This window comes from Zootoca vivipara, chromosome 7 (genome assembly GCF_965207765.1).
Source record: "Zootoca vivipara chromosome 7, rZooViv2.hap1.1, whole genome shotgun sequence".
Lineage (NCBI taxonomy): Eukaryota > Metazoa > Chordata > Lepidosauria > Squamata > Lacertidae > Zootoca > Zootoca vivipara.
This window is the reverse complement of record NC_142590.1, coordinates 73,942,371-73,961,588: the sequence shown is the minus strand read 5'-3', so window position 1 is coordinate 73,961,588 and position 19,218 is coordinate 73,942,371. Positions and strand designations below refer to the sequence as shown.

General features: G+C 45.1%; 1 protein-coding gene across 1 annotated transcript in view; it reads right to left on the bottom strand.

Moving 5' to 3' along the window:
- Positions 1-2,488, bottom strand: part of KCNS1 (potassium voltage-gated channel modifier subfamily S member 1) — a 28,061-nt gene extending 25,573 nt beyond the window's left edge. The window contains exon 1 of the mRNA XM_035122826.3: positions 2,011-2,488. The gene's annotated coding sequence lies outside the window, so the exon portion shown is untranslated. The remainder of the gene's footprint in view (positions 1-2,010) is intronic.
- Between the last annotated feature and the right edge of the window lie 16,730 nt (positions 2,489-19,218).

The following is a 19,218-nucleotide window of genomic DNA, read 5'->3' as shown; positions in this document are numbered from 1 at the left end:
GGTGGCACAGGCCATGGGGAATCTATGTGGGTTGTTCAAGGGCACCGGTGACGCTTGAGATGAGGATGCACTAAAAATCAATACGTAAGATACCGCAAAAGCCACACGTGCTCCAATATCACTACTTGTCCCAAACCCTCATCAGTGAAGGTCATGGCTGAGGAAGGATTTCAGCATTCACTCCCCACAGCCAAGCCCAATGTCCCATCGCTTGGATTGCTTCTCAGCAGTAGCCTCAAGCAGAATGCTGTTGCAGAGAGCATCTTCTAACCAGCCATTGCCAAAGCCTCCAGGACTTCCACTTTGATAGATACCAACAAGGGGATGAGAGAATTGTGTGCACAGTAAAAAGTCTCTCTCTCTCTCTCTCTCTCTCTCTCTCTCTCTCTCTCTCTCTCTCTCTCTCTCTCTCTCTCTGCAGCTAGGTGATCTGAACCCTCAAAACATGAGGATGCTTTCTGGAGAATGTGAATGGGACCACCTGAAGCCAGGCAACAAACAGGTCTTATTAGATGCTCACCCCACTTCTCATCTTAAGGAGGTCAAGGTTCTCTACATTTAAGCCTCACAACAGCCCTGTGAGGTATGTTAAGGGCAAGGGTGGCAAATGACCCAGGGTTACCCAATGAGCTTCATGGCCAAGCATGGTGCTGCACACAGACCCCCCCCCCCGATTCCTGTACCAGTAATCGCATCATATTTGTCATGCAGTGGGAATCTAGTTTTTCCCAGCTGGCCCTGCACCAATGCCTTCTAATAGCCAATAAAGGCCCCGTGTTGGCCACTACATTTAGGAGAGGAAGGGGCAGTGCCAAGTTGAATGCCAAGGAAGGGCACAGGAGGCCTGCTTGCAGATTCCCTACAGGGAATAAGCTTCTACCAACTAGTTGCATGGAGCCTCTCACTTTGTGGCAGGCCATTCCCACTCTCCACAACCTTAAAAGTTTGCCAAAGCCCCCTGGAGAAAAAGCAGGTGATCGTGGCATCATGTGGGAGAGAGAGATTAAGCAAATCATCACCAATGGTCAGTCTCAAAATGAGATCTACAGGGGTGCAGATCTGCTTGGACGCAAAGCTGTCTGACTTGGAAGCTTCACCTCCTTAATACCAGGTGGTAAGTAGTCTAGCTGCAGTAAAAAAATCACTTTGTGTGTTCTCAGGGGCACTCACTTTTGTCAGTTTCATCTCACCTTACCACCACACTGTTTGCCACTTGGAAAGCTTCAGCACAGCTCAGACCCTAATGAAAGCATACACTAGCCTGCAAATCCCACCTCGGGACTCTAAATCCACATAGATGTGAGAGATGCTTCTCCCCACCCTCACTAAGGAGGAACAAACACTCTGCACATGCTCAACAACACTCTTTTCATAAAGACCCTTCAACTTGCACCAGACAGATTGAGCCCTGGTTAAAATTGGGTTATTGGGGTGGGGGCATCCTATTGAGCCTAGGCTCAAATCAATTTCGGGAAGGGGGTGAAAAAGGCATTGGGCTAGATCAGGCATAGGCAACCTTGGCTCTCCAGATGTTTTGGAACTACAACTCCTATGATCCCTAGCTAACAGGGCCAGTGGTTCAGTGATCATGGGAGTTGTAGTTCCAAAACATCTGGAGACAGCCTGAGGGACAGTGGACCGGCCCCCTGCTGAAAATGTTCGCTGACCCCTGGCCAAGGTTGCCTATGCGTGGGCTAGATAGACCACCTTTGCGTCCCCTCTGGGAGAACGAGCTTCACTTCGGCGTGGGGCAGAAACTCTGCCTCGGGGGCACCACGCCCAGCACGAGAAAGACCCAGCCTTCAACCTCAGAACCAATTACATGGAAGTAAACATCACTGACCAATAGCACTTTCTTCCGAGTAACCATGCCCAGGATCGCGCCATTGCAAAGACCGATCCTTCCATCCTCCGTTCTTAACAGCAGCTATTATTAATTGATTGATTGACTGATTGATTAAATTTCTACACCGCCCTCCCCCCGAAGATCCCAGCTAGCGTCCCACCTACCTCTCCGCACAGGTGCCCGCAGGGAGCCGCGGGTGCGTGCCTCTCCCGGGCACAGCCGTTCAGCCGCTGCGCCCTGGCCAGGGGCTCCGGGCAGAGTTGGGCGCACACATGCCTGGAGGGGTAGGCGCCGCCCGCGATCTGGCCCCGCGCTCCGGCTGAGCCATGTGCGGCTGGGTGGGAGGCGCCCGATCTCCTCTCTTCTCCTTCCCTCCTCCCGGATCCGGAGCGGAGAGAGCCAACCCTTTAGCGCCGCTGCTGTCCCGCGCCCTCCTCTTCTCGGCGCCCGGGGCGCTTCCAGCCGCTGCGCGCTGCGCCGCGCCAGGCGATCCAAAAAGGACACCTCCCCAGCGCCAGCGGCTGTGCGCCGAAAGTTGCCATTCTGTGCCTTTTTGAAGCTCAGTTCGCCACGCCGCCGACGGCCGCCAGGCGAGACAGTCCGCCTGCTAGGCACCGTCTACAAATTCGCGCTTTGTTTCTCGCAGGGAGGAAGAGGCAAGCAAGCCAACAACAGCGCAGGGATAAGGGATCGCGCCGAGCCTGGTCTGGAGGCTCCTCCTCGTTCTCTCCCGAGTGGAGAGGCCTGCAACCGAAAGAGGCAGGCAGGCTCAGGAGGGAGAAGCCTTCTCCGTGCAATCTCTCCAGGAACTCCCGCGCTCCTTGGAGCCCTGCCTCCGCCGTCTAGCGCCGGGACCATTGGGAAGGCAGTTAATTAGGAGAGATGCGTGGCTGGGGAAGCCTCTGGGCAAACCGGGATGGGATTTGTGCGCCTAAGCGTAAATCAGAGGAAGCGGAGAAGAGAGCGCTTAGGGGAACTGGGAAGGCAGCCGGCGCAGATAATTGCAAGGCAGGAGGAGGTCGGCTGCAGGAACGAGAGAGGAGAACAAGAAGGGAGAGCTGCGTGGGGGTGAGGGAGGAAGCCCCCCTCCCTTTGTTCTCCCAGGGAAGACAAAAGGGATCAGGCAAAAGCTGGAAGAAGGGAAGGGAACCTCCAGGGGAGGAGAGGGAAGGGAGACCTGGGAGAAGAAGCGAAATCGGACAACAGGCCCTGCGACTCTGGCCTTGGCTTTGTGGAGATTTTGTGCAGAAAAAGAGACATCATAGAATTGTAAGGGCCACGATGGCCCTATAGGACCCTTTTGCCCATTGTGGGTCTCAAACCCATTAGGAGTCTCATGCTAGTCTACACCTCTACCAACTGAGCTAGTTGTTCTTTTAAATCCTGAAACCACTGCCCTGGCCAGGCATTTTTGTGGCTGGGGTGGTTTACCAAACATCCACATCTTTGTGGAACGGTTTTTTTTTAAAAAAAAAATAGTGCAACACAGGTTGGCCGGCCTTTCATGTCACATTCAAGTGTGGCCAATCCTGTGAGGGCCAAATGCCACTGAATACCCCGTGCGTGCGCTCTCTTTCTTGCACACAGGATTGCATGCACAACAGCCCTGCACATAACACACTCCTCCTTACACATGCAGACTCCTCCACCGCACACACAAACCGGCAGGCGTGCCCTCTATCTAGTCTTAACCCAGTTCCACCAAGAGAGTAGGTGACAGTGCCGTGCCTGCTGTCCTTGCCAAGCCTCTGCGCAAATGGTGAAATGGGAGTTTCAGGAGCTATCTTGAAAACATGTCTGCTTACTCCAGATCCAACAGAAAAGATCCCATAAACCAGTGTCGTTTTTAAGATTGTAAAAGGTGGTGTTCGATACAAGCAAATGTGAAATGATGTACATTGGGAGCTGAAAGAATCTAAGGGGAAATGAATGGGTGGTAAATAAATAGGAAAGTGATTGTAGGCTCATGGTGAATAGCTGAATGAAAATATCAACATAAGTTGCAACGGTGGTAGAAAACAACGCTTGGATCCTATAAGGAACAACAGTGACCATAAGATAGGTAATATTGTAATACCTTGATGTTAATCTTTGGTGCAGTCATATTTGAAATCCTGTGCGTAGCTCTGGTTGCCCCACCATAGGGCTGGAAAATGTGAAAAAAAGGATAATGCAAGTGAATGATTTCCTGCTCCACTACAGACTAGTGAATGATTTCCTGCTCCACTACAGATGTTCAGCCTATCATCTCTGCAATGCTGACTACTGTATATGCTTGGCAAACCTGGTACTGTAAAGGGCGTGACTATATAACAGACATTTAAACCATAATTATCACTGACAGTAATTTTTGCATCTCATTGCCATTCAACTCCCACCTTACTATTTTCTCCTTTATTTCCAGCTAGGATTTCATTTCGTGCACCTGACAACGTGGGCTTGAGATCACTAAACCTTATGCCACCATAAATTTGTTTCTCTTTAAGGCGCTGCAAGTCATCCTATGCTGTTTTGCTGAATGCACATTGGGGGGAGGGCTGGATCAGCTTTGCTTTGGGAGGGGAGATACAGCTGAGCTGGGACATGATATGAAGTTTATGGTATTATACACGGTAGAGAAAGTGGATAGAAGCTTTTCCTGCACCTCTCATAACAGTAGCACTCCGCATCATCTTGTGAAACGAGTTGGCAGTAGATTCAGAAGAGACAAACGGAAGCACTTCTTCACAGAGCGCATCATTAATTCATGCGCTTGCTGCCACAAGAAGCTGCTTGCTTAGGCAGCTAGCTGTAAAAGGGCATCGGGAAGATTCATGGGGAATAAGCCTCATTGATGGCTATTAGCCAAGGCAGTTCTGTAGCCATGTTCGGAAGCAGAATGCCACCGAATACGAGTTGCTACAGGCCAACAGCCGGAGAGGCCTATTGCCTCCATGACTCCTTGATGGTGAGCCAGAAGCATCTGTCAGAATACTGAGAGACAGGATGCTGAATTAGACAGACCTTTGATCTTGTTATAAAAGTTTACACACACATGGCAGACACACACTCCACAGAAAACCAACCCTTCACCCTTAAATTAGGAAATATTCTGTTATGAAAAATGTACCCCAAAATGCGTTGCCTTTTAAGAAGGACAGACGCGGGTCGGAAGCTCCAAAATTTGCACTAAGTTCAGCTCCGCCGGGAAAATGACAGAGACCACACGATGCTGTCAGGAAAAACAAACTGATCCCTTTATTGCAGAATGCAAAGCTACAGCTGTAGGGTCCCTGCCTCTGGAAAGAAGGAAGGAACCCCGGGAAATGGTGAAGTCCCCCTATATACCCTCCTGTTCATGCATGGAAATCTCTGGACTAGGAGGGAGGGGGAGACAAGGGCGACGGGTGGGAGATCGGATTAGCTGGGTGCGGAGATGACTTCTCCTTTCAGATGGAGAGATGTCAATCTCTCTTCTCCTGTCGTTGATGGTGCTCCTTGTTGTTTGGCAGGAAGGGCAATCAGTCGAGATGGGTGCAGAGGTGGGGCAGTTCCTGGCGATTTCCATGGGGTGGAAGTCCGCCCGGCAGTGTTTTCCTCCAGGCCATGGAAGGGTGGGCTACGTTGAGGATGGCAATTTATTTGAATAAAGTTGTTCCAGCTAATCCCTCTATTGTCCGTGTGTCCTTGAATGGGTATAGGGTGGTAGTAGGGCAAGGTTCAGGTGGGTTGGGATCATACAGGGTTCATACAGAAAATATACCTGGAAAACATACCTAATGCAGGGATTTCTAATTAAAAGGTAGCAGTCCTGACATATACAGTTCTAAGATATAAAACAGCAATTCTAATACAGAGGCAGCGGATAGAGATTTCATGGTAAGAGAACATATAATAGGCTGTATTATTAACTTGAGTAGAAAAGTTTAACTTTGGATTTGGGCGGTTTCCCCCCCCCCTTCTTCTGGAAACATTGTTTTGTTCTGGGCGGAGGGGAGGTGGAGAGGGGAAATGTGTGAGTTTATGCTAACTGTTGTGCATATGCAGATCCTTAAGCCTTCCTTCAGGCAGGGTCGAGTCCTAGCTGGAGGGGTGGGGAGACAGGGAAGATGGCATTGAACAGGATTCTGGGTATTGCAGCTGTCAAATTCTGTCACCCCTCTCTGTTCATTAATAATGGTGTCCTGCAAACCCCCCCCCAATATGATTTTATAACAATTTTATAACAATTCCTTGAGAAGATTACACGTTATTTTAGCACACACAACAATCCCCCAAAGGCCATCGTTTGCTCGCCTAATTACTCTAAATATTTCCTCTGCAGAAAGAAATATTTGGACCCCTTTCCCAATACAAATCCTGTTTTAAGGGCATATTCTTTTCTGACCAATCATGGACTTAGAGGACTCTGAGTCCCTTGAGCAGCTGGGCAGCAAAAACCAACCCCCATTTTTTCTACAACAACCTGATCCAGAAAAGCTTTTCTTGGGGCACATTGCTCAGATGCAGGGAATCATAGAATGACAGAATCATAGACTTGGAAGGGAACCCAAGGGTCATTTAGTCCAACCCCCTGCAATACAGGAATATCAACTAAAGCATCCATGACAGATAGCCATCCAACCTCTGCTTTAAAATCTCCAAAGAAGGAAAGTCCACAACCTCCCAAAGGAGTCTGTTCCACATTTTTCACTTAAAAAAAAGAGAGCATGTGATTTAAGAATGCATTTTTCTTAACTCATATTGCTTAATGCCACACCCCCATATTATTTCCCTGCACCAAAATCTATTTGGAAACCAGTTGAGATGGGTTTGCATATTGTCCGTCAAGCACAGCAGAGAGCTTTTTAGACCTCAGAAGTAGAAGGAAGAGATTCCATTCTGCTGTGACATGAAGCAAAAAGGTGTTTATTTTTTAATTTTTTATGGTAATCAGGAATGGATGGATCAGCAGCCTGGAAGCCAAGAAGTAAATGCAAGTGAATTCACTTGAGTGGCTGTGTTACATAGAACTAATTATGGGCACAGATTTCAAGATTTCTCTGCCCTAGGAGACATGAGAAGAACGGGCTATATTTTAAGTGCATTTAAGTCAGCGCCCTTTTCTAAAAGGCTGGTGTGGGATTGGTTTCATTTCCTGATCTATCGTTTCCAGGCAGTCTTGTTACAGGAGAGAAGATTTGTCCTAATGGGAACTGCTGAATGGTGTTTAAAGGAAGCATCCCAGATTAGGTGTTACTTTAATTCACAGGAGACTCCACTGTGATGAGTTAAGTGTGTGCCCGTAGAGAGAGACAGAGAGAGAATAGAAATTGCCCTTCTGTCAAATTGGGTTTCACTATTACATCAAGGTGAGATCAATGGAAGATATGTGTGACTGTAATGTGGTGCTGAAATCAATGCTTTCCCCCTCCCAGCAGTCTGGAGAATATCTGTTTTCTCAACCTTTTGGCCAAGTGAAAACATTCACTATGTTAATTACAATGTCAGCGAGCATGTGTGGTCCTTGAGGCATTTTTAACTGGCCCTCATACACCTTGGGCAACACCACACAACAGCCCTGCTTTAGATTTTCCCTGAATATTTTCTTTGAGCACTGATAATGTGTCTTGCTTGCCTGGATGAAGAACAGAGAGGGATGTACAAATGAAGAAACTAGCCTGCTGTAGAAATGTAAAATATAAACAAAGGAAAGGAAGAGAGTTCATATTTATTGTTCTATTAGTTTTGCCTCTGGCCAAGGCCACCTCCAGCATGTGGCCCTCGGAAGCTTGCCTGGGAGAAAATGTGGCCCTCGGTTTGGAAAAAGTTCTCCACATCATACTATAGCTGCCAAGTTCTCCCTTTTTTAAAGGGAAATTCCCTTATGCTGAATAGGCTTCCTCGTGAGAAAAGGGAAAACTTGGCAGCTATGCATCATACTAGACTTGTAAGGCACAGTGAGAAGTTCACCTGTGCAAGCCCTAGAGAAATGAAGGGATACACTAGTGTAAGTCCTTCATCCTGGTTCACTGAAGCCAAGGCCAGTGTAAATCCCAATCCCAAGAAAAGGGCATTTCAGGGTTGGGGGGGGGGGAAACCAGGCAAGGGGGACATGCTGAATTGAATCCTAGATCTTTTCAGCTCAGGCACATGACCTGTCAAGCTGGGAAAGCTTAAACCAGCGAAGAAGCCTGGAAAAGAGGAGAGTGAGAGGAGATATGATAGCCATCTTCAAATACCGGTATCTCAAGGGCTGTCACATGGAAGATGGAGCCAGATTGTCTTCTCCTGCTCTGGAAGGTAGGACTCGAACCAATGGCTTCAAGTTACAAGAAAGGAGATTCCAACTAAACACCAGGAAAAAAACTTTCGGAGGGTAAAAGCTGTTCGACAATGGACGGTCTTCCTTGGGAGGTGGTGGACTCTCCTTCCTTGGAGGCTTTTAAGCAGAGGTTGGACGGCCATCTGTCATGGGTGCTTTAGCTGAGATTCCTGCATTGCAGGGGGTTGGACTAAATGCCCCTGGGGGTCCCTTCCAGAGTGGTGCAAGTCAAACTCTGTTTTAAGGGCTCAATTTCCTTCTGTCAGACTTCAGTCACCTTAGCTGGAAGCAGCCCTGCTCCTGAGCAGGGTTTGGATCTGACATACTTGATGCTGTCTTAAACTGACATAAATTCCCATAGTCAGTATTACTCCCTTCCTTTAGTATTGTAGTATTTATATTCCCAGAAAGGGATTTTCTGCCTGATAACTCAACCAGCTTCCGGTATTATGCACCATGATTTTGGGGCAGGAGGCTACCATTTGCGGTTCGAGGACCCGCCCCCCGCAAGAAATAAAGACACAGAGACACATTGTATTTGAGTTAATGGGTAGAATAAGGCCACAACTTTATTGGTTAGAGCAAGTGAGAGGTATTGGCTTAGGCATTGGACTCATTAGCAAGCGTGACTCCACCCCGAGGTCATATCAGGTTAACACCCCGAGGAAGAAGCCTGTTGATGCAAATACAACTGAAAGCTCCCCCTGGTGCCACCGATCCAATGAGGCACAGCGCGAAAAGGGGCGATCTGGAGGCTGCCGTGCTCTTTTGAGACAGGTAACCCCGCCCACGAGCTGGCCCTGTTGGCCAGCCAGGGCCCTGAGCGCGGCAGTAGGGATAGGTGGAGCAGGGGGCCAAACACGCCCCCCTGCTCAGTGAGTAGAGCGGGTCCCGCCCGCAAAGTCCCCCCTCCCTGAAGAGGAGGGATCTTGCTGTACTACCTTAGTATGAAGGCCAGAAGACATTTAGATCTACATCTTTTGGCCCTGAAGGTTGATGAGTCTAGCACTTGTGGTATTGACAATCAGCAAGATCTGTCACCTCCCTCTCCCACAGAGCCACTGTCCATATTGATGCTCCTTGTGGGAGCAGCCAACACACCAGAGTCCTGGAGAGAACTGAACATGAGTAAATGAGCACAGTGTGTGTGTGTGTGTCAGGAATGCCTGAGAAAATTAGGCAGAACCCAGTGCAGATCACCTCTGGGCGCAGAGAGACACATATGCAGTGAGTTCTATGCATAGGAGAAAGATGGGCATCATTTATGATTAGTTTTAATGTCAATTCTATAATTAGGGAAGCATTAATACTGCTGTTAATGTCAATTCTATGTTGTGACCATAGTCCTGCACAGCTTAAGTGGACAGTATGGTTACCATATTTAGGCATGAATTTAGAGCACATCCTCTGCACAGTTAAAGCGCAGGATTTCTCCCAAAGAAGCATGGGGACTAAAGTTTGTTCAGGGTGCTGGGAGTTTGTTGCTCTGTGAGTGGGAAACTGCAGATCGCAGATTTCTTTAGGGGAAATCAGGTGCTTTAAATGTGCGGTCGATGTGCTGTAAATTTACCTTCTATGTACATTTCCACAGGACTATTTTCTTGAGTGTTTGCTTACCATATAACTATTTACTTGTGTGTTTGCCTACCAGATTTAACACAACTGCTCTGGAATTTGACAGCCTGCCTGGACATAATCATTACCTGCTATTGATTGCACATTAAGCTGCACTAAAGGCACAGCTACCTGGGCTGGTTAATGAGCTGATAAACAGTAAACAGTTTCTTGCTAGTTTTCATTAAGTTTTAGAAAATGGCCCCAAATGCCATTAAACTTCTTTCTCGAGTGTGGTGAAAAATTGCTACATGTTTAGAAATTTATTATTAATTACCCTCCCTCGCCCTATGATCCCAGGGGAGGGTTACAGCCATTAAAACAGAGTGTTAAAAACAGTTTAAACAAAGGAAACACATAAATAAAGTGGGTGTTGTTATTATTGTCAAAGGCTGATTTAAATCTAGGGAATATTTAACAGGGACACCACTGTAATAAAATGCAGTTTTAGACACACTCACCCCCCCTTTTCTTTTTACTTATCAGCTTAATGTATCAATTCAGCAAAAGAAACTAGTTTTGGCAATCACTGTGAAAGAAGAAGCCAAGATAGTAAATAAGGAGACTAAAGACATTAGGGATGAGAGAGACGACATTTACGGGCCCAAAAATCACAAAGGGAAAAACCCTAAACCAGAGGTGTTGCTAAACTCAGGCAGCAAATTTGCATATCAATTGACTATGTTGATATGTACGTATAGATACAAATTCGAGTCTGAGCAAATTAAGATGATGGGCTTGCAGCATGCCCAGTGGGCAAATTTTTAAAAATATTTACATTTCCACACACACACCGCAAAAAAGGAGGGGAGACAGGTGGTCTGGTGCCCAGTACAAAAGGCTTGGACCGCCCCTTAACAAAAATTATTGATGCTACAGTAAAAAAAAAAGGGGGGGGATATACATGCAAATGAGTCAGGTTCTTCTCCTTCGATTACCTCTGATGTCACTTTGCATACCAGAAAGGAGCATGGCTATGTGTATTGAACATGACTTCTGAACTAACTCACAATGTCGCAGAACTATAAACAAGTACGAAAGCAGGTCAGCGGAAAATGTTTCGGCATTTCTCCTTTCTCAATCGCCCTCCCCTCCGGTCTTGCACTCAAGTGTCTTCCCCACCTCCCTGCTCCTTGCACTGCTCTGGGGAAATTCTTTGGGCGATCCACGTTCAGTGCAAATTCCCTGCATCTGGAGGGGAGATGAAAACTCCCGCAGTTTTCTCTCCGCTCCAGCTGCGGAGGCAAAAGCCAGCAGCCATTGCAAAGGAGGGGATGAGTCATCCCCATGGCGCACCTTCGCTTTTTGCTCGCGCCATTGCCCCTTCACAGGCAGCAATGAGATGGCATTCGGTGACCTGGTATATGGAAGGCAGCCCCAGTCAATTTATTGCGCCTGCGAAACATTTTGCATTACAAAACACTCCGGTTGGAAACGTTTAACCGAAACCTATCTTTATGTCCATACATACAGAACAGTCCCAGGAGGAAGAGCAGCAGGAATATAAAGATAAACACAGGAACAGTCACCTTTGTCTGGAGAAGCGACGGTTATTTTAACAGCACACAGCTATCAATGAACTTGCAGCTCTGGGGAGAGAAATGAATAAATGGCTTTTATTTACAAGAGGCAGGAGACGTTGTAAAAGTGGGTTTATAACTAGGCTACTAGGTTTAATGCCTAGGTCCTGAAGTATCTCCTTCCAATAAAAGAGCAATTGTTTAAATCAGTGTTCGTTGCCAAGGGCTGAATCCTACAGGAATACGTAGAAGGAAGGCCTTTCGTACTCCAGAGGCAAAGACCTTATACCCTGTTCACTGAGCTGGAAAACATGGTGAGAAGTGCCTGGCATTTCACTACCTTTGGTAAAAACATCCCAGAACATGATTGGCTATGAAATGAGTCTCTTCATGTTATGTCAAGCCTCTGTCCTCCACATTATCTTGGTAACTAGCCAGCCAATTGCTCAGATCCTGTCCTTGTTAGCATCCTGACTTCTGCCGCTTTTGCTGTCATACATATTGCCTCTTTGAATTTTGATCTTGCACCTAGGCAGAGCATTTGTTCCTCTCGCTCAGTACAGTTGACACTAACTGGCAGCTGCTCTCCAGGGAGGAGGAGGAGGAGGACGATGCTTAGTGGGTAGAGCATGAGACTCTTAATCTCACGGTCGTGGGTTTGAGCCCATTTTGGGCAAATATTCCTGCATTGCTAGGGGTTGGACTAGATGACCCTTGTGGTCCCTTCCAGCTCTACAACACTATGATTCTATGATGATGATGATGTTGATTTAATTAGTTTATATCCCATCCTCCCCCAATGATCTCAAGCTTATGTATATCTTTCTCCCCCTCCCCTTTTAATCTCCACAACACACCTGCAAGGTAGGCTAAGCTGAGAGGTGGTCACTGGCCCAAGGTCACCCAGTGAACTTCATGGCTGAGTGGGGAATTGAACTCTCTTCTCCTGTGAACACACATCAATGGTGAATTTAATTAGCCGGCACAAAGCGAGATCTGGATGGAAGTATACAGCTCAGAATAAAACTCTGAGTCAGGGCCTGATCGGTCTTGCTATGCCTCCCATTTCCCTCCAAGTAATTACAGCTACTTGTTTTACTCTCCTTTTAAGGACCTTACTTCTGTTTTTGGTCACATGCTGTAATTATTCCAGTTAGCAACTATTAGCAACTACTTGCATCAGTGGTGATATATAGAATGCTCCAAATAGTCCCAATGCCCTATTTTTGGGATGAGAAACCTCAGACTTGAGGAGCCAGATGTGGTCTCCCTTATCTGGCCTCAGAATTTCTCCCTCTCACTTTAGGCCACATCCATCACCGGCCCTGGTTTGTCCCCTGTTCCCCTTGAGAATTTCTGCCTAGCTGTAATGTGCCAGGATGGAAGATGGATGTGCGAGTGTAGAAACTAGCCTACCGAATGTGATAAAAATCGCATTTTGTGCACTAATTCTAAAAAGGCCTATTACTGCCCAAGCTTTATGAATCAATAATGTACTGAAGGTGGGTCTTTGAGATTATAATTGCTAATTAGTATTCCCTTTCCCATTAGTAGATTAAAAAAGAACCCAGCTTGTGCTTATTCTTCCTTTCAGTGGCTTCCACCAGAGCTCAACAGTAAGACTAATGGATTCATGGGCACAATTATTTTTGCCGTCCCTGAAATTACATCAGGGATGGGGAAATTCCCATCAGCTCCAGTCAGAGTTGGCCAGAGAGGATGGCAGTTGTAGTTCAGTAGAAGACCATAGGTTCCCCTCATAAGAACCACCTGTTGAGAGAGACAGACAGAAACGGAAACAGAGAGAGAGTCATCATATGCTTTAGCTGTCAGCTCCAGAAAATCAACATTTGATATCTAAATTATCATGGATAATTCTTTACTAAATTTATGCTGGGCAAGATTCTAATGCCTTTTTTCCAGTAATATGTACATCAGCAGAAACTTCCATACCAAATTATCTGCCCCAAATGTTGCTCTAGGTGATTTATAAGCTTTTAACGTCCATTGACATATTCTGGGAGCCTGGCTACTTACATAGAGCCCAAAGCAGGAAGACAAAAAGGAAACTCAGATTTTCATACCATCTGCATGCACTAATTTATACATATAAAACACATATTTTGGAAATAATTACTGTAGTTCAAGAACAAATACAACACACTTAGCTCAGCTGGTTAGAGCATGGTGCTGATAATGCCAAGGTTGCGGGTTCGAACCCCAGACGGGACTGCTGTATTTTCCTGCATTGTGGGAGGTTGGACTAGATGATCCTCAGGGTCCCTTCCAAGTATGATTCTAGGAAACATTTTACCATAGTGGGGAAGGTTGTGATCAGTCAACCAGTGTGAATTACACGCTTTGCCTTTTGGGCAAAGTTGTCCAGCTTTTCGGGGGTAAACGTATGGCACCCCTAATGCTGTGTAAGGTGCAGTCCTTGTGCTAATGGAAGAGTTGTATTCAGTTAAATTCTGCTGAGAGCAAACCCACTGAAATTAATGTGCATGCCCAAATTAGTTCCATTAACTTCAGTGGGCTTACTCTGAGTAAATCTTAGCTGACTACCTACCCATTTCCCCACTGTGTTGCTTAATTGCCTTCTTTGAATTCTGCTGCTGCTCTCAGGGTGCATAATCTTAATAATAATTAGAGGAAGTAAATACATTTCTAGGCTTCTCTGAGGAAGGAAGTACAGTACTGTATGGCCTTGTGTGTGCCTGCTTTCCCTTGCTTATTTCTTTGTTTACTACATTTGTATCCCTTTTTCTTCAACAGAGCAGAGGAGGATTTAGGGGAGCAACGCAACTACGGAGCAGAATGGAAGGTGGGGGGAGCCCAAGGCAGCATACGTTGTTCTCCTGCCACCCCATATTATCCTCACAACCCTGTGAAGAAGGTTAGGCTGAGAGAGTATGAGGGGCTCAAGGTCACCCAATGAACCTTAAAAACATTTCTGTTCTGCTCAACCTCTTATAGATTTCTTATGTGCACTGGTACTTAATTGATGCTGTTTCTAGATTGTTTTAACTGTATTAAATTGTTCTCATTTTAAAATTTTGGGAGAGTTTTCTCCAAATAAATAAACAAATGATATTCCTCACCCTATCAAGGCATTCTGATGTTTTATTGCAATTTTTGGGGGGAATTATGAGCAACATAAGGTTTGAAAGTATTACGATAAACAATGATAAAAAGTAACATTTCTCCCTTTTCTGTGTGAAACATCCTCTAACTATAAGACTCTTAATCACTCTTTAAATTCTATGCACTGTATTACAAATTTTACCAGGCCTTTCTTTTAGATCTGCCTATTAAAGGATGCTATTAAACTCTGCTCCTGTAAATTATATTAACTAATTGAAATTTTTGTTGGCAATAACCTGACCGTTATTTGCAGAATATACACAACTCGAGGGTATACATCTTTCCACAAATGCTCCCTCTCAGAAGTAAAATCCAACCATCATTATCTTTTTATCGCTGAGTAAACATCACCACTCTGCGTGACTTTACATCTGCTGAGAGGGGGTGGTGAGACTTTCCCTGATTTTGTATTTATTATGTACTTCTCATATTTTTAAGTCACTGTGCATCTTGCGTTGGGCGTAAATGATATGCCCAACATTTTCTCTTGTCAAATTTTCTCTTGTCAATTTTTTAATTGCTCTAACATGATTACACAAGTCATTTAATATTTAGAGTATTATAGATATCTCCAAAATCTCCAATATTTGTTCATCAGAGGTGGAAGGGTGTAGAAAGCTATGGCTTTTGCATACTCAAGATAGAGCCTGTGGGATGGAACACTGGGGCAGACAAGTCACAACAGTTCCTAGAGTATCCACTAACAGGAACTCACCTGGAGGGACACCTGACTAAGTTCCTGTTCCTCCAGATATGCAGATGAGATGGATTAGCTGGGACAAAAGCCCCTAGCCAGCAGCCATTCTCTCTCTTAGCCTTTTCTCCTTCAATGGGAACACATCTCCAGAGAATCTCCAGTTAGAATGGTTCTCCCTCTTGGCCTGCAGACAAGAGAGAGACCAAATGGAGCCTCACTTTACTAAGTAGACTCCAGATGTATATACTTGTAACTTTTCTACGCAAGCCTGCCTTTATGAGATTATGCTGTTAACTCAGGATGAAACTGTAAGTAAACTCTATCTTATTTTATAAACACTGTGTTGTGTATTTCTTTTAAGAGGTACAAAGGGGACTTTGCCAGGAAGTATAATATTGTACAGGTTTTAGCAAACCTGAACGCACACGCTTTGCTGCGCACAAAAGGGGAATGTCACTCTGCTGATATTGGAAGCTTGCTAACACAAGCTTGGATAGGATCTATCAAATAATATATCCTAATCCACATCCCTAACATTCCCACAGAGCCTACAATACAAAGAAAAGGGTCACTCCCTCTGTTCTCCTCTGCCTCTGACCCCTCCCTGAATTCTAGCTGCAGGGGTGCTCCAGGGCTGAAGTACAAGCCAGCTTCTATTTCTAAATAATTTTCTTTTCTTTTCTAAATACACCTATCCATCGTGTCCATTATTTTTCTTCAGAGACAGATAGTGGAAGGTAAAACATCTCATTTTATGGTTCCCCTCTCTCTCTCACTAGCATACACTTCCCATACACATGAAGGATGGGCTGTAAATATTTTCAATAATGAACACATCACTGCTGAGGTGCCCCCACAGGCCTGGGGAGGTTGTGCTGATGCCTCCCCAGCTGTTGCCATTAGCTATGGACCATCTCTGATGTCACAAAAGGACAGGGCCGGCCCCCACATGAGGCAAGGTGAGGCAGTTGCCCCAGGCAGGCGGCAGATCTGACCTCCTCTGCTGCTGGGTCTTCTTCCTTAAAAATGCTCACCACTTGATCTCTTATTGACGTCCTATAAAACTTTATCTTACTATCTCAGAGTAATTAAGGCTATTTTGCTTATTTTAAAGGAATACTAAATGCTATATACACTTCAATACAACTATTAAATTCTGCGCCAGCCGTTCCTATTAACGACTTATGCAAATATAGCAATCAATTGTCTCCTTCAATCCCTTCCATCATACAAAATATTTTTATATGATTTAACCTAGCTTTCATTGCGCAACGTTCATCAAGAAACCAATTCTCGTTCCTAGAGTCTTAATTAATTCTTCTATAGTCACTATAGATTTTTCTTGCTTTTTTCATTTCCTACTGAATAGCCTCTTATGCTGCTTAATATCCTCTTTTGGATTTTTAATTTCGGTCTCATTCTGAGTTGCTCTTCTATCAGTCATTAGAATCTTTCCGCCAAACCTTCCCCCCCCAAGTCTGTTCCAATTGCTTTGTTTCTAACGCACAAGCTGTACTGAAAATTATTAAATCTATTACATTTAGGGCAACAATCCTCAGCTCCTAGAGAAGGTGACTGAAGGGTCACTGGAAGTTGCAGACTGTCCTCTGCACCGGTGGAGGTCAAAAGGCAGCGAAAGAGGATTTGCAGACAGAGGTCTCAGCAGAGAAGTCCATGCCTTCCACAGAATACAAAACTCTCCCATTTCCATGTTACTGTATACTCCACACAAGGGAGAAACATTATGCCAACCATAGAGACAGAGATGGAAGGGAGCGTGCGGAGAGGGGGAAGTACCAGTTTTCTTTTGCTTTGGCTTTTGTTTTATTGTGTATTTCATGTTTTCGTTTTGCATTTTTATGTTGTAAACTGCCCTGCGATCTTCAGATGAAGGGCAGTACAGTGGTATCTTGGTTCTCGAACGTAATCCGTTCCAGAAGTCCGTTTGACTTCCAAAGCGTTCAAAAAGCAAGGCATGGCTTCTGATTGGCGCAAACGCCCCGGAAACAATAGCCAATAGCCGTATAGGACATTTGGCTTCCAAAAAACCTGGAACGCTGACTTCCGGGTTTTTGGCGCTTGGGAGCCGAAATGTTCCAGTACCAAGGCGTTTGAGAACCAAGGTTCCACTGCATATAAATTTAAATGATAATAATAATTATAAACTAGTTACAGGTAGGTAGCTGTGTTGGTCTGACACAGTCAAAACAAAATAAAAAAAATAAAAAAAATCCTTCCAGTAGCACCTTAGAGACCAACTAAGTTTGTCATAGGTATGAGCTTTCGTGTGCATGCACACGAAAGCTCATACCTATGACAAACTTAGTTGGTCTCTAAGGTGCTACTGGAAGGATTTTTTAAAATAATTATAAAGTTAGAGGTGGGATGATACACACAGAGGGATGGGGTGAGACAGAAAGCAAGAGAGCATTCTGCAATCCTGCAATGTTGCAAACTTCCATCCCCTTTTGGCTCTGAATCAGCTATTTCTTGGCTTCAGCTCAACCCCCACCATTGATTCTGGCTCTGTCCCTCCTATTATGAGATGCAGCCCTTGAATTTATTCATGGCTCAATGGTCCTTCATGCGGGGGGGGGGGGGAACTCCTCACCCTCACCTTGAAGGCACGCATGTAATGGGCCTCGGCAACAAGTAAACAGGAATAAAAGCATTAAAGGAAATTAGGCACTTTTGCAAATCACCTGGAAAAGTGCAAAGTGACATTGAGACTTGGAACTGGCAACAAGCTATTATTGTAAGAATGATTTATATTTATTTTTTATAGCCCCACAAGTGCAAGGAGACAGGAAACAAATGATGGACCAATGGAAGGTATTAATAATAAGGACCAGGACCCTTGGGCCTTTCCTAGCTTCTTTCTGGGCTGAAAAAACCCTTGGGCTGCAGGAAAAGCTGTTGGGAACCACCAAGGTGATGATGATAAGGATAAGGATAAGGTTAATGATGATACAGAAGGGATATCATTTTGTCTCACAGTCATCCATACATTTCCAAAAAGGAAACTATTATTTTATCACTCTCCTTGTAAATACTTGATATAAATCTATATTATCAATATAAATTAATGTTGATTTTATACTATTGAAAGGAAACTGTTCATTTATGGTAACACCAGAACTCGAGGGCAACCCATGAACCAATGAATGGTAGAAGATTTACTTTAATTTACTTTCTTTCTTTATAAAAAACGTTTATATACTGCTGCGTCATAAACATATATCAAATAGGTTCACAGCAATAAAATAATAAAAAAGTGAAAAAGAAGTTAAAAGCACAGAGAAATTAAAAACAAGATTCACACAAGGCATGGAATTTTTGTTCCCACAACATGCAGTGATGGCCACCAATTTGGATGGCTTTGAAAGAGAATTAGATAAATTCATGGAGGGGGAAAGCTCTCAATGGTTATTTGCCTCCATGGCTCTGTTCTACCTCCAAAGTTGGAAGCAGTATCCTTCTAAATACCAGTTGCTGGGAATCACAAGTGACGAGAGCACTTGCAAGGTGCAAGGTGCAGTTATAAGTCCTCTGCTCTAATCAATTTGATGTCCACCAAGATAAGGCACTGGCCTAAGCAAGGTAAAGACCAGTAGACACCAGAACTCTGGGATAGGATGGTAGGTAAAGATAAAGGTCAGGACCTTGGACAAGGACCATGGTTAGCAGTTCTGGAGATGAGGCAGAGAGAGCATGTTGTCACAGCACTGTCCTGGAGCAATTGACAGAACTTTATAATCCAGGCTAGGTAGTCAAGATTAAAGCCCCTGCTCCAAGGAGCATGCGATCCAATCCTTGGAGAAGTGTTTCCACAAGGTTCAGGGTACAAGATACAGTCTTAAGTGTCAGCATATCCACAGAGGCAGGACAAGGGAGTGGAGCTGTTTTCTCCCCATGGCACCTGTTGTTGGAAGACTCTATATCTGAGTATTCCTGTTCTGGGACCATGACATCCCAGGTTGGAATATGAACAAAGCACTATTTCCCCATCATTAGAGCCCACCAGAGTATAGTAGTGAAAGCACAGGGCTTGGCGAAACCCAAGTTCAGATTCCTGCTCCTCCATGGAACTTGCCAGGCTACCTTGTGCCAGTCA